At 40.3% G+C, this 16,903-nt stretch overlaps 1 protein-coding gene across 2 annotated transcripts in view; it reads right to left on the bottom strand.

The window, feature by feature from the left end:
* LOC126237191 (sphingomyelin phosphodiesterase-like) overlaps positions 1–16,903 on the bottom strand; it is a 373,735-nt gene that overhangs the window by 330,109 nt on the left and 26,723 nt on the right. The gene's annotated exons all lie outside the window — the stretch shown is intronic.

The raw sequence follows: 16,903 nt of genomic DNA, 5'->3' as shown, positions 1-16,903 counted from the left end.
TCACAATTGTTCACCAGTTGGGATATTCAAAGGTTTGTTCCCACTGGGTCCCTCGTTGTCTAACCGAACACCATAAAGAGCAAAGGAGAACCATCTGTGTGGAATTGCTTGCTTGTCAAAGATTGTTACAGGCAATGAAACATGGGTTCATCACATCGAACCTGAAACAAAACGGCAATCAATGGAGTGGCGCCACACCCACTCCCCTACCAAGAAAAAGTTTAAAGCCATACCCTCAGCCGGTAAAGTCATGGTTACAGTCTTCTGGGACGCTGAAGGGGTTATTCTGTTCTATGTCCTTCCCCATGGTCAAATGATCATTTCTGAAGTGTATTGTGCTACTCTTCAGAAATTGAAGAAACAACTTCAGCATGTTCGTAGGCACAAAAATCAGAACGAACTTCTCCTTCTTCATGACAACGCAAGACCTCACACAAGTCCTCGCACCCGAGAGGACCTCACAAAACTTCAGTGGACTGTTCTTCCTCATGCACCCTACAGCCCCGATCTTGCACCGTCGGATTTCCATATGTTTGGCCCAATGAAGGACGCAATCCGTGGGACGCACTACGCGGATGATGAAGAAGTTATTGATGCAGTACGACGTTGGCTCTGACATCGACCAGTGGAATGGTACCGTGCAGGCATACAGGCCCTCATTTCAAGGTGGCGTAAGGCCGTAGCATTGAATGGAGATTACGTTGAAAAATAGTGTTGTGTAGCTAAAAGATTGGGGAATAACCTGGTGTATTTCAATGCTGAATAAAACAACCCCTGTTTCAGAAAAAAAAATGTGTTGCATTACTTATTGAACTGCCCTCGTACATATGAACATAAATATCTATTCCACTATACACCCACATAATTATAAATTACTAATTTACTTACCATCACTAATCACAACAAAACTGCTGGTATGCTAGTGCAGCTGCAGTTAAAAGCTAGTAGGCTTAGATCTTTACATATAACACACTTTTTCAACAAACACTACAGTTCTAAGTTGCATAATGAAATGTAGTGACACATGTGTTATGAAAACATATTCCACTGCATACATTATGTGTAGTTGTAGAAGCTGAGAAGAACATAGCAATTTTTGGCAGGAGGGAATAAAAGCAATGGCAAATCTGAATGGGTTAAACATTAAGATACACTTGAAAACTTTACAGAAATGCCTAGAAACATAGTAGATGAACAGTAAAGGCACACCGCGCCCACATGACCACAAAAACAGGATGAAGTGGCCTAGAAAAATTATAGATTATTGCTCGAATTAAGTGTTAGACTCTATTCTGGTTGTGCAGCTGTGTCGCTGTGCAGCCTACATTGTTGGGCGCAAGGGTGTGTCAAGAAATGATTTTTAAGGACCTTTGTTTACAATGTAAAGTAAATAGTTTCTATAGGTAATACCATAGCAGCAGTTCGTAAAAATATGCAGCAGAGCATAACTTAAACAGAACTTGTTGAAGAGGATGATAGGAAATTACAGTTCAAAATTTCTAGTTCTGGGACTTCTAAAGGAGATCATGCACACAATATTTTAAATAGGAATTCATGTAGAAAAATATACCAATTCCATTCAACAATCAGATGTATAACTCATGCACTTCTACTGAGGGAAGGAAAAATGTCTAGGACTTGCCGATTATCACATACAATAGTTCAGATGAGAAGTGCACCTACATTTTGCCCTCAAAATCAGCTTTTGGAAATTCTGTAAATTGATTTTCACAAGATATTTCATAGGTATACTTCTTTGAATTCCAGGCAGATTGTTCAGTATGTTTTTCACACTTTTCAACTAACAAAACAGATCTTATGAGATGGACCTATTCAAGAACATTTCTCCTCATAAAGAGCAACATATCACTTGGTGCAGCTTGGCACTAGTTCCCCTCCCACAGACAGTAGTTGCCCTACCCTCGGTCCCTGATAAGACTTTTAAAAATAAATCTGTATCTAATGATTTAGGAAAAGGGGTTGTTTTTTCTTCTAAAATAAGTACATAGGGCAGTCTGTAGATTGAGTTAGCTGTGAAGGGAACAAATCATAAATTTGTAGAGGGAATCAAACATCTGAGAGAAAAATTTAAAACTTTTAAACTGGCTAATGACATGGCCATTCTGTGTAAAGCACTTGGAAGAGCAGTTGCAGAGAATGGGTAGTGTTTTGAGAAGCAGTTATAATACAAACTTCAGCAAAAGTAAAAGAATGTTAATGGGATGTAGTTAAATTAAATCAGGTGATATTGACAGAATTAGATAACGAAATGAGACACTAAAAGTAGGATTAGAATTTTTTTCTATTTCAGCAGCAAAGTAACTGACAATACTTGAAATAAAGATGATATAAGAATGCACACTGGCACTAGCATCAAAAGCATTTCTGAAAAAGAGAAAGCTGTTGACATTAAATATAAATGTAAATGTAAGGATGTCTACTGTGAAGGTATGAATGTTGCCTTGTACAGAAGTAGAATGGGGTCGATAAATAGTTCAGACAAGAAGAGAATAGAAGCTTTTGAACTGTGGTGCTACAGAAGAATGCTGAAGATTAGATGGACAGATCAAATAAGTAATGAAGAGGTACTGAATCAAATTAGGTAAAAAATGACATATATGGAACAGCTGAGTGAAAGAAGAGATTATGTGACAGAGTATGTCATGAGGCATCAATGAATCATCACTTTGGTAATGGAGGGAACTGTGGAGGCTAAAAATTGTAGAGAGAGACCAAGACGTGACTACAGTGAGCAAGTTGCAATGGATATAGGTTGCATTAGTTATGCACAATAGACTGACTCTGAGAGCTGCAACAAATCAGTTTTCGGACTGAAGACTACAACAACAATATCTGTAGGCATTCCCCTGTTACAGGAATAAATTTCTGTGTCTTATTCCAGGCTACATATTAAAAGAAGTAACAATTCATTCCTATTTAAGATCTTCAAAAGTATTTGGTGAAAGCAGAATGAACTGGAATTTTATTGTTATAGAAAAGTCTACCTATTAAACTAAATGGAAATAATGAAAGTACAAAATTTATGTTATTTTTTAGTTTAGTAATTGAACTTTTTAATTCTATTATTCACAGATTACTTCACATTCTATCAGAAACACTAAAAATATCATACAATTTTATATTGATGTGTTTAACAGAAGACATTGTTTAACTGTGTAAGTTGCATGTTACATTTGGAGGAAACTCATCACTAAGCTGTTAACTTTTAAAAAGTTAGCCATGAAAGTAATCAAAATGTTACAAAAATGGTAAAACTTTTTTGTTTGCGGCTGAAACATAAAACACATTTGTGTGTAATATGAAAGAGAAATATTTTATTACTAAAGTCATGTATATTTGCTGCAGTTATTCAGAACACTCTCATTTGGTTTAAAACATAGAACTGACGTTTTTCTAGCCTTCAGCTTTGAAAAATGGATATGGTACAACTTTCAGTGGCCATAGTTGACAATCCAAACAATTATTCTTGAGAAGGTATTGTCTTGAAGTATGTCTTCGTCAGCTTGAGTATTAAAAACTCCTCTTAGCACCAGTGGCAGATGTAGGTGAATATGGGAGGCTTCATAAACTTATAAAAGAATTGGGAAATTGCTTTTTGTGATATAGGATAATGAGCTTCATGTAAAACTACAGGAAGAATGGGCGCTAAGGCCAGGACTACATCGTTTGGTTCCTAACCATTGATGCCACATTCATTACTATCACTTAAGACAGTCTCAAGAGCCGTGTCAACAGATCATCAATATCACATAGAAAACTCACGTTCTTGCTATGGTTGTCCATAGCTTCATTGGCAACTAGCCTTTTTCCTGTGGATTTGCCTGCATCTGTGTTTGACACATATATTGCATACACCTCCTTCACCCCCTCTCTTGATCCATCTTCTTCTCTTCCCCTCTCTCTGCCCATCTCCTCTCCCATCTCTCTGCTCATCTCTTCCTCCCCCTCACAGGAGTCAGCTATAAGGAAAGACGAGTAACATAAAATATGTACAAGTATGAATAGAGAACGTACGATTGGAAGACCAAGAACAAAGTGTTCAGATTAGAAAGTGTGTAAGGCTGGGGAGCAGTCTTTCGCCCCTACTGTTCAATCTGAACATCGAAGGAGCAATGAGGGAAATGAAAGAAAGGTTCAGGAGTTAGATAAAAATTCTGGGTGAAAGGATAACAATGATAAGATTTACTGATCACATACCTACCTTTAGTGAAGGTGAAGAAGAATTACAAGACCTGTTGAACGGAATGAACAGTCTCGTGGATATAGAATATAGTCTGAGAATAAGCTGAAGAAAGACAAAAGTAATGAGAAGTAGCAAAAATGAGAATAGCGAGAAACTTAACGTCAAAAACTGTGACCAGAAACTGGAGGAAGTTACGGAATTCTGCTGCCTTGGAAGCAGACAATTACAGGCAAAGAGGGCAGGTCTACTAGCCTTAATTTGAGGAAGAAATTTCAGATAATATGCGTGTGGAACACAGCGTTGTATAGTAGTGAAACATGGAGTATAGGATAACTGGAACAGAAGGAATCAAAGCGTTTGAAATGTGGTGCTACAGAAGAGTGTTGAAAATTAGGTGGACTGGCAATGTGAAGATTGAGGAGGTTATCTTCAGAATTTGCGAAGAAAGGAATGTATGGAAAACACTGACAAGAATAAGGGGAAGGATGATAGGACCTGTTTTAAGACGAAGAAATAACTTATATGATACTAGAGGGAGCTGTAGAGGGTAAAAACTGTAGAGAAAGACAGAGCTTGGAATATGTACAACAAATAATTGGGGACACAGGTTGCAGGTGCTGTCTGAGGTGGAGAGTTTGGTACGGGAGAGAAATTCGTGATGGGCAGCATCGAACCAGAGAGAAGAGAGATAACTAAAAATAAAAAAAAAAAAAGACTACATTTAACGAAAGATCCAAGCTGCATAGACATCTTCAGCATAGCTTGTACCTCGACCTCCGAGGTCTCGTGACCTCAATCCTCTGAATTTCTCTCTCCATGGCCATCTCAAAAATTCTTCTTGCACAGCTCTGCTGATGATGCGCTTGAAGAATTGGAGCGGCGAATTGTACAGTCATGTGAAGGTTTCCGAGATAATCCAGGGTTGTTTGAATTTACTGCCGATACGACAGCAATACTACCTCCAAATGCGAAGAGAACAAGTGGAACACCTAATAGGTTAGAATGCAGAGCAAGCTGTAACATGTAACGTGCTGAAGCAGTTGTATTTCTTGTCTAGACAGGCATTAGATACAAATTTGAGTCCACTAAGAGGGACTTAGTCGTTTTAGGTTTTACATTTTAGATACATGCAGTGTCTAGCATAGACAGTATTTGATATTGAAATCAATAACGGCTCGTAAGCACACATTCACAAACATCTCACCAACGGCTTGTTTGCAGACCAGCGTATTGGAATGTTTTTGCTTCTATTATTGTATAGTTTGACTTGTGTCAGTATTCACTACTAATTATGATAGACCAGGTGTTCAAATTTCGCATCTTCCCAAGCAGCCACTTATGTACCTTGTGCCTTAAACCGGTGCTGCTTACAAGACAATTTCCGCTGTTTGTCTATGAGCGATTTCTTTGTGCTCTCTTACTTCAACACAGTCAAGCATACTTAGCTCGGACAGAGAAATTGGAGTTACCTAGCAGCTTACAAAGGAACCAAAGTGTAACATTTGTATTATCGTTGAAATTCATACTTTATCACATTACCATAAGAAGCAAGCATTTTGCAGGACATTACACTTGTAATTGTACTAACTCTGTCATTCTGAATTACATATTTCTACGTTCACGTAATAACTAGCTGGGGATGCCTGGCTGTTTATTTCTTTACTCCAGTCTTCTATTAGTCCAGCTCCTCCTTACTCTATCTGTCCATCTCCCCCCTCCTTCCTCTCTCTATTCAACTCTTCCCCCTCCCCCTTATCTCTATGGATCCCCCTGTCTATGTCTGTCTCCTGCTCTCCATCTCCATCTCTAACAACCTCATTGTCGACGGGACGTTACACCCAACCTTCTTTCCTTTTTCCTTTGCTCCCCACCTCTATCCACTTCTTATTTCCCTCTCCCTCTAATTATACCGTCAGTTTTTGTCCAATTCCTCCTCACCTCCTCTCTCTGTCCTTTTGATCCTTCTCCTCTCGACCTAACTGTTCCTCCCTCTCTCTCTGCCCATCTCCTTCATCTCCCTCTCTCTGCCCAACACAGCATGTCCCTTCTGAATACCCACATCATGTGGCTTCTAGGGTGAACAATGCCTTTGGAGATGTGTATGGGCAACTTGAACTGCAACAGTTGAGCAACTGACCACCCAAGTGAACCAAGGGGCCACCAAGTGTTTCTCCTCAAATACTATTCAGAGAATGTTACTGTCTATGGGCTTATGCAGCAGGTGTGGTTCATGCACCCATGCTGACTGCTTTTCATCGGCGACAAAACCTAGAATTGGAATGCCAGTACAGTCAAGGGGCTTTTCAGATGAATCACCTTTTAAGCTGCATTGGACAGATGGCTGTTGGATCTTCAGAATGGTCCAGGCCGGAGGAGGGAGTGTTATGGTCTGGGAAATGTTTTCGTGGCATTCACTGGGTGATCTCATCATTCTGTAAGGCACAACTGATCAACATAATTATGGATCCAGCCTTGGGGACAACATTCACTCCTATGTGCAGTTCGTTTTTCCTTGGCATGATGGAATATACCAGCAAGACAATGCAATGTGTTACACAGCTAACATTGTAGCGCCTAGAACCGCTCGGCCATCCTAGCCGGCGCCACCTATGTCATCTGCCACTGAGCTTATGTGGTCATTCCACTTCATATCCCTACAAGCTGTTACACCCAGGTACACACATCGTCAAAAGTTTTGTATCACCTCTAATGTCATGCAGATCTGTTGCTATTCCAATTGTTCCCGTACCGATCTAAAGGTCGCCCCTGACAATGTACTACAGCATTTCAATTAGAAATAAAGCACCAGGAAGACACATTACAGACGTCAGTTGAAGAGTAGGGTGAACATCCATCATGCGATGAAGGACATACCTGACTAATGATCGTATATGCATCACCAAGTTATTCGCAGAAGGTGTGTCTACCAGAGTCAAAGTGACATCGATTCCAATTCACATGTGGTGAGAACTTATACCTTTGGGCCATGCATGTTGGACAGGTGCACAGGATGATCGATATCTATGACTTTGTAATCAAAGGAATCGTGGGCTGAGTGCTCCAGAAATATAACTGAATTCGGGATTTCAAGAGTCCACAGGGTAACATGTATAGCATCAAACTGTTAGGAGATGCTTGCATGATGCGAATCTGCTTCCCCGACGACCATGTCGAGCACCAAGTCGTACACCACAACACCATGGACTCTTTTACAGATGGACATAAATTATGCAAAATGGACACCCCAGGATTGGCGTCAGATGCTGTGTATGGACAAACCTCAGAATTGTTTGTGCCCTGATAATCGCAGACAATGTGTTTGGAGACAACACTATAATATCGAACGACATCAACACCGTGCCCCACGTGTGCCACAAGGTGGTGGATTTATTTTCTGGGATGGCGTTACAAGGGGTCACTGTACACCTCTCATGATTGTTGAGGACAGTGATTCTGCAAGCAATAGTGGTGCTGCACCGCTAACGTTTTGGTGACAATTTCATCTTGATGGATGAGAACTGGCGTGCTCATTGTGCTGTTCAGCTTGCTAGGATCACCAGAATGGAATGACCTGCTTGTTGCTCGAACATGAACCCAGTCGAACATGTGTGGGTTCCACTGAAACGAGCTGTTATGGGACGTCGACAAGAACCACGTACTCTGGGCGACTTATGCAGAATCGCCACTGAAGGGTGGGATAATTTGGACCAATTTGGATTTGACTATGTCATCGATGGTGTGCCGAGAAGGATTCAAGCTTGCATTCGAGCAAGGGGACGTTCCATCACGTATTGACGTTTCTCGGAAGTGCTGTGAAGAGCCCCCATAGGAAACAGCCTATTTTGTTGTTACACATATGTCTGTTCTTTTGATCCAGCTATCTGATCATATTGCAAATGAATATATAAGCATGCCTCAGGGCTTATTTTTGTTTTCTGTGGTATGAATTTCAAAATAAAGGGGTGATCGAAATTTTCTTCATACGTTTGTATCAGTTGGCTGATTCTAATACTAGGTTTTTTTCGTTTTGTGAAGTGCATCATTTCACATTTCTGTACATGCAAAGGAATGCTAAGAAGGAAGTTGCCAATCTTTGCGCAACTATGAAAGTTCATGAAAGTCAGGTCGAATATTTCTGCAGCTTTTTTCAGAAATTATTTCATTATAGATAACTGCATCTTGAGTGAAAAGTCTGAGGCTACTAATATAGTCTGCCACGTGATTAATATATATAACAACGAGGGTTCCAGTACACTACAGTGTGGCTGGCCTGAAGTTTGTTCTACATATGCCAATGACTCTCCATCCAAAATAAGATCCTGCATCCTCCCTAGCAAGAAATCTTCAACCTAACACCAAATTTTGTTTGATACTTCAGATAATAGTATTTTTGTTAGTAAACGATGGTATGGTTCCGAGGCTAATGTTTTTCGAAAGTCAAGGAACACTGCATCTACCTGATTTTCTTGATCCATATCGTTCAGGATGTCATGTGAGAAAATCTGAAGTTGGGTTTTGCATGATCGATGTTTTCGGAATCCTTGTTGTTTGACATGAAGGAGGTCATTCTGTTCTAGATACATCATTGTTTGAGCTCAACTTATGTTTTAGGATTTCGCAGCGGATGAACATCAATGATACTGGACGATAGTTTAGATAGTGTTACCGTTCTCCTTCAGATAGTGTTACCGTTCTTGTTGACAGGTGTGACCAATGCTTTCTTTTCAATGATTGGGCTCAGTTTTTAATTCATTGCATCTACTGTTTATTGCCATTAACATGAGAGTCAACATAGCTGCAAATTCTGTATAGGGATCCTTTTGGACCCTGGACCCTTGTTTAAATTTAGCAATTTTCAATGCCACCAGGACTAATATCACTCATCTTTTCAATGTGCTAAGAGTAAATTGGGAAAGTACATCTGTAACTTCCTTAGCAAAGGAACATTTGAAAACAGAATTCAGTTTTCCTGTGTTTGATTTGCTACCCTCAACATCAATCCCCTCATTACCTGGGCACAATCTTTCTCTGCATACATTCCATATCCCCTGTTGTATCTATTTAGTGTAGGTCCCACAGACTAGAGCAGTATTTTTGGATGTGTCGCTCGAATCTTTTGAAAGCAACTTCCTTTGTAGACGGATTGATTTCCCAGTATCCTACCAATGGACTCATGTTTCTCCCCTGCCTGCTACACTTATGTCTTTGTGTGAGTTGACTGAATGCAGATGTGATTGTTACTGAAGTAGTACGATACTGCATTTTTGCGTTTGGTGGTTTTGGAAATTCCGTATAGAATAAGGCAGATGTTCAGTCTGTTCTTAAAACTTTGCTTAGGTTATAATGATTTCAGCCTTTTTTCATTTCTGCAATGGTACGAGAATTAAACCGGGGTAGCATCACATGATATTGTATTGCGTATTATCATAATATAACTCCGCCTAGGGTCAGTTGCCTTGCAACAGTCACTGCCAGTCAAAAGCCTGGATAAAGGAGTAGGGTTGGGCATTGGGCTAACAATCCAATTCTGTGCTTGTTACGAAACACAAACTTGTCTCGTACATGGATGAATACAGTGGAATACGAAAACTACAAAGGAAAAACGCTACACGATTTAGAAATTTTAAATTTTGGTCTTGGAATGTTCAGAGCCTGTATAGACCAGGAACCATCCAGACCATAGTTTCAGTAATTAACCAATATAAACTTGACCTGGTGGCGGTACAGGAGACAAGATGGCTAGGAGAGGGAACTCACAAAGAGGATGGATACACACTATTCAACGGCGAATGTGTGGATAAATACGAATTCTGCACTGGTTTTGTAATACACAACAAAGCAGTAAATTCGGTTAAAGAATTCAAAGCTGTTCGCAAGAGAATACCCTACACAGTACTTGGAAACCGAGTGTCGGATATCACATTCATCAATGTTCAAGCCCCGACAGAGGATAAAACAGATGAGGAAAAGGAAGAATTCTATGACCAACAAGAACAAACAAGTGAGAGCACACCACTTAGAAATATCAGGATAGTGCTGGGAAATTTCAATGGAACAGCAGAAAAAGAAGAATTCTACATACCAACTATAGGAAGGCATAGTTTGTACGATGAGACCAATGAGAATAGTCAGAGGATCATCAACTTAGCTATTTCAAAGAACCTGAGAGTTAGTTCGACTTACTTCGAACACAAGAGAATACATAAGAGAACATGGTGCTCACCAGATAGAAGAACCACCACTCCGATAGATCACATCTTGGTGTACCAGCGCTATAGCCATTGAGTCATGGACGTCAGGTCGTATAGAGGAGCCGACTGTGCGTCAGACCACTTCCTCACTGTGTGTGGGCTTAAACTCATGTTCACCTACATGCATAAGAAGAAGAGGACACTAGAATCTGCTTTGAGTGTTGAGAAACTACAAGAAAGTGCCATTAAAGAACAATATGCTATAGAAATCAAAAACCATTTTGAGGTCCAAGAGACCCTGGAAGCAAGAGATAACATGGAGGAAAAGTGGAAAGAAATAAAGTCCACGATACTAAGTGTAGCGGAGGATATATTGGGAAGAAAGGACATAATAAAGAAGAGGAAATGGTTCAACGTGACATGCCAGAAGGCTGCAGAAAAGAGAAGGAAGATGAGGGAGAAGTGGCTAGCTGACAGGGAGAATTAGCAGAAAAGAGAACATTTTATCAACGTCACAAGGAAGACAAAGCGAATTCTAAGAGCAGAGAAGAGAATATATCTAACCAGTTTGCTAGAACAAGTTGAGGCAGAGAGTCAAAACAAAAATTCAAGGCAAGTCTTCCAATACATAAAAAATCGGAAACGTGGATATCAGAGCTCAACTGTTTTTATCAGAGATAAGAACGGCAACTTGTTAAATGACAAGGAAAGAATTGTAGAAAGATGGAAAAAATACTTCTCAGAACTGTTGAATCGCTCAGACCTAGATGAAATGTTACCTGCAGACACTACGGAGGAAAGGAAAGATGAAGAAGAATGGGAAGTTAGTGAAGAAGACGTGAAGTTCGCATCAAAGGACTCAGGAACAACAAATCCCCAGGGGAGGACAGAATAACTTCAGAATCAATCAAGGAGGGAGGTGGGACCTTACACTTAGAGATATATAAACTGATCCAGTTGATGTAGGAGAAGGAGACACTACCAGAAGGATGGAAATTGGCTATAATATGCCCAATATACAAGAAGGGAAGCAAAATGGAATGTGGTAACTACAGAAAAATCAGCTTGTTGAATGTAACATATAAAATACTGTCCATCATTATCCTCAGAAAATTGCAACCGTTCATAGAGAACAACATACAGGAGTACAAAGCTGTCTTTCGACCAAACCGATCGACAATAGATCACATTTTCACACTAAGACAATTGTTGGGAATATGATAAAGATGTCTACAGCCTGTTCACCGATTTTCAACGTGCTTATTAGAGCATCCACAGGAATAGTCTATACAATGCAATGCTTGACTTCAGAATCCCTGAGAAGCTAGTGAGAATGGTGCAAGCTTGTATGGAAGGGTCAAATGGTTCAAATGGCTCTAAGCACGATGGGACTTAACATGTGAGGTCATCAGTCCCATAGACTTAGAACTACTTACACATAACTAACCTAAGGACATCACACACTTCCATGCCCGAGGCAGCATTCGAACCTGCGACCATAGCAGCAGCGCGGTTCCGGACTGAAGCGCCTAGAACCACTCGGCCACGGCGATCGGCGAAGGGTCAAAGGCAGCAGTACGTTCCCGAGGAACCACATCAGAAATATTCGAGATTGTGACAGGCCTCAGACAAGGGGATGCTCCCTCATGAGTTCCGTTCAGTGTAATCTTAGAGAAAATGATAAAAGAGTGTAGGCAACAGGAGTGGGCTGGAGCACAGACGGATGGTAACTTCAGTTGTCTCGCATATGCAGATCACATAGTACTACTAAGTGAATCAAAGTATGAGTTGAAAGGAATGTACCAGAAAATGGACAGTTATGCACAGAAGGTAGGGCTCAAAGTCATGCAATTAGGAAGAAGACAAGAGCAGGAAGAATTTCTTGAGATAGATGGCAAGAGGTTCAAGAGAGTACACCAGTTCAAATACTTGGGATCTTGGTTTACCACGGACAACAACATAAAAATGGACATCAAGAAAAGAATAGCAGTGGGAATGAAATGCATGCATTCCCTCGGAGACACACTCAGCTCTAAATCGATCTCAGTGAACACTAAGATGAAAATCTACAACACAGTGATATGCCCAGCAGTAATGTACGGTTCAGAAACATGGAGCATGATTAAGCGAGAAAAGGAAAAAACCATTAATATTTGAAAGAAGAGTAATGAGGAAGATATGGGGACCAGTTTTAGGTAATGAAAATGGAGGAGGAGGAAGAACGAGCAAATCTACCTTCTGATGAGACAACCAACTACCCTATGGAAGTTACAGAGCAAAAGAATATAAAGAATACAATGGGTGGGCCATGTAGCCGATATGCCAGATGGAAGACATGCAAAGATGGCACTAGATGGGAAACCAAACACCAAACGCCCCATTGGACGACAAGGCAGCGCTGGATGGACGACCTGGCGAAGGTCCTAGCAGCCCTGGGGATTGGAGACATCTAGAGGAAGTGGGCACAAAACAGGAAGGAATGTAGGCAGTTTATGGAAGCTGCGCCTAGTCTGAAGGGCCTTTGATCGCTGGATATCTATCTGTCTATTATCAAGATATTCTTCTGCGACTCATAAGTCTGGCTAGAGGCCCCATTTGAATGTTTTTTCAGCAAGCTACTAACTAGAAGCGATTTGACAGTACAAAATTTACCTGATTGCTGCAATTCGTATTATATTTTTTGTGGAAAGAGAAGACTGATAACACAGTGATCTAATTAGAGGGTTCTGTGAACCGGCTAAGCAGTGATAGGTGTTAATTTATCGTCAGTGCGATTACTTCCAGAGATACGAGCAAATTTTTATTTAATCGCTATCTAGCGCGAGAATTTATTGTGAGACCAACTGAAATGATTAAATACGTATCATATGATTCAAAAACAAGGCACTGAGAGTGCGATTAGATTACGTGTTTTCCAGAAGAGCTTAATGCAGCTAATAATAACATGTGACGTTAGTTTTTGTGGGTACTGATATTGTAAGCTTCACACGTTTTCTGTCGGATATTGTACCTGACCCCATTAAATTAACCATGTGCGACTGTAAAAGTTGTAATTAACTAAAGTTGGCTAGCAGCTCCAGGACTGTAAATTGATACAACAAATCTTCCGCCGTCGAGCTTTTAATGCAGCATGTAGTATAATCTTCATTGCGAGAGGATCCGCAGCTACAATGTATTTTTAAAATGCTTTTGTGGTGCCTTCAGCTGACATTTCTTTATTGGATGTACGATTCCACAATTTCGGCCTTAGGCCATTTTCATGTATCTGAAACGGAGCGTTGTACACTAAATGCAATAATATTACCTATGAACTGAACATAAGAACAAGTTATATCCCAAGATTTACTACTGAATGGCTTAGTCATTAAAAGAAATAGTAGTAAATCATTAAGGAGGTAACAAAAACGGATGGCACTATAGACTTACGTTGTACGTTGTTTTCTAGCCAGAGTGGGTGTGGCCTGCCGCCGTCTTAAATAGTCCAAAACATTAGCGGGCTACTGTTTACGATTCCTTCCTGTTTGTCATTTCTGTCCTTGCACGCAACTGCCTTTTTAGTACTAAAAATAACAGTACTTACATGAATAACACAGGGCAAGGAAGGTAATATCGATCGTTTCTCTATTCTTGGATGCGTATTTGCTCTAATAATATGAAACATTTGGACTCAATGAAACTTACTATTTTTTGCCATATTTCGAATAACTAGGAAGAGAAGGAAGTGATCCTAAAAGCGTGCTTTCGTAATACATTTAATTCCACTTTTACTGTAGTTACTTGTCTCGATAGCAAATGAATCAGGAACTCGGAAACCAATGCTTGTTTGCTTAGGGTGTCTGGTTATTGGTCCTGCTTCTTGTACGTTACAATTTATGCGACGAGGAGAGAAGCAAGGCATGCTGCCGTATCTTATGCATATCAACAAAGTGAATGAAAATGGATATTTTCCTTTAACTAGTAAGTAAGTTATTTTAGTATACCTGTGTAAGATGTAGGCCTACCTTTCCAACAGTAGCCTATTTGTTTCTTTTCCCGGTATATATCTCGCCAGTAACTCTCAGTTTTTCAGGAATAACCAAGTATATCACAATTGTAATATGATGATGAGGTCTCATTCTCCGAGGAGCGTAGGGGACAATGCGGGAGCCCCGCACCGCTGTACTAGGCAAGGTCCTAGCGGAGGTGGTTGGCCATTGCCTTCCTCCGACCGTAATGGGGATGAATGATGATGACGACACAACACCAAGTCTTCTGGGGGCAGGAAGAATCCCTCACTCCGCCGGGAATCGATCCCCGGGACCCCGTGTGCGGGAAGCGAGAACGCTACTGCAAGACCACGAGCTGCGGACAATTGGAATATATCTACTGTGATCATCTGCTTGACTTTATTTTTGAAAGTCAGTCTGAAGTTTTCAAAGTATGTACCAATAGTTAATTAGTCAGTTTCATGTCGCAAGTATCATTTGCACGACAAATGGTAATGTGGGACGAGTCATTTTATATTAACATCAATTTTTTTTGTAAATATTTCTCCACTATGATCATTTCTTAGTTTCTTCTTTTTTTAATTAAAGACACAGATGTTAGTTAGTATTGCCTACCCACCATATACAAATTACAATAACTCATCGTCGTTTGGAAAATAAGAGGAGTTGTCAAATAAAAACGTGCTAAATTTGGTCTCAAATTTTACTTTGCTGTCCGTCAGACATTTTATATCAATGGATAGTGATCAAAACTTTTGGTTGCAGCGCTGTGAACCCCTGACTGTGCTACAGACAACCTTAATGTTGATTAATGATAGTCATTTTTTCACTTCTGGTATTGTACTTATGTACGTCATTGCTCCTGTTGAAGTGCGGTGGATTATTTACAACAAAATTCATGAGGGAATAATTATACCGTCAAAGAGATAGACTGTTACTCACACGCCTAGCAGCAGGAGGCTGTTCACGCAAAGTTTTCAGCCAGAGAATTCTTCATAAAGGAAGCAAAGCACAACCACACACACACACACACACACACACACACACACATGAGCGCTGTCTCTACATCTACGTATATACTCCGCAAGTCTCCGTACGGTTCCTGGGGGAGGGTACCTAGTACCACTAGTACTCATTTCCTTTCCTGTTCCACTCGCAGAGCGAGGGAAAAACGACTATCTCTAAGCCTCCGTCTGAGTCCTAATTTCCCGAATATTATCTTTGTAGTCCTTATGCACTATTACGCCCAGATATTTAAAAGACTTGACTGTGTCAAGCAGGACACTGGTAATACTGCAACCGAACATTTGACGTCGAGGACAACATACTGAGTTCTATTATGTAGTAAGTCTTTGAGCCACTCACGTATCTATGTACTTATTCCATATGTTCGTACATTCTTTAACAGCCCACAATGGGACACCAGTCAAATGGTTTCCGGAAATCTAGAAATCTGCCTGATGAAACACACAACCAAAACCCCCATAGGGACGAAACTGGGTACAGGCACGTCAGAGTGATGTCACAGGGTAACATGTTCGCGGTGAACCATGAAGGTAAACTCGGTGCACCTAATGTTTTGAGCTATGTAATATCGCGGACGTCAGCTTCAAATTTGTGACATAATGGCAACTCCTTTCTTTTTTTTATGGTTATTCATAGATAGTGTGGTAATATACCAAACTGTGATTTTCATGGAGGTAAAAAGAAAGGTCATACTCGTTTCACAACCATTTCCGCAAACGTGACGCCATTTTTGCGCCACGCGCAATATCGACAACCTCATCATCGACTATCGACTTTGTGACAAGGAAACTATTGTAGCTCTTCGATTCCCTCCCAGCAATTTAAGCTACCCTCTTAGGTTTCCTGGCTAAGCACACACCCAGAAGTCACCACATATTCGGAAATAAAGAGCCAAATATTTATGAAAAGTCAGAATATGAATTTTGTTGTTGCTTGTTTCAGTGACAGTAGTTTAAGCTGTCCTCTTAGGTTTCTGCCTAACCACACACTCGGAAATCGCTAAATATTTACTTCATTCTTCGTTCTAAAATAAGATAGAATGTAAATAACATTGAATATTGCAGAACATACTTGCATTACATTCATAAGAGAGTCCCAGAATGGGTTAACAACGCTACCAGGAAAAAGAATGTTTGCATGCAGTCGGATGCGAACCTACGCTAGCACTTAATGATGTGATGTTTGCCTCCTGTTTTCGGTATCATATTCTCTCTTGAAGGCTTATATCGTTGATGCGTTATTGAGTGACATTTAATGACAATGGTGACGTGTCTGTGATAAATTTTCAATGTTATGTTGCCTTGAAATGGCATAGTGCAAACTATGAAACAAGAGCGTTTCATGCTTAATTTGTAAATTATTGACGATAGTAACTCACTCATGAGAGAGCACTCTTATATGAAGTCATTAACCGTCTATAAATTATTGTGTAAAACTCCGGTATGCGGGCATTAAGCCTTGTCAGAGTCCAGTATCGAATGCTAACAAAAATCGAC

The sequence above is a fragment of the Schistocerca nitens genome, chromosome 2 (genome assembly GCF_023898315.1).
Source record: "Schistocerca nitens isolate TAMUIC-IGC-003100 chromosome 2, iqSchNite1.1, whole genome shotgun sequence".
NCBI classification, from domain to species: Eukaryota; Metazoa; Arthropoda; class Insecta; order Orthoptera; family Acrididae; genus Schistocerca; species Schistocerca nitens.
This window is presented reverse-complemented; position numbering and strand designations above follow the sequence as displayed.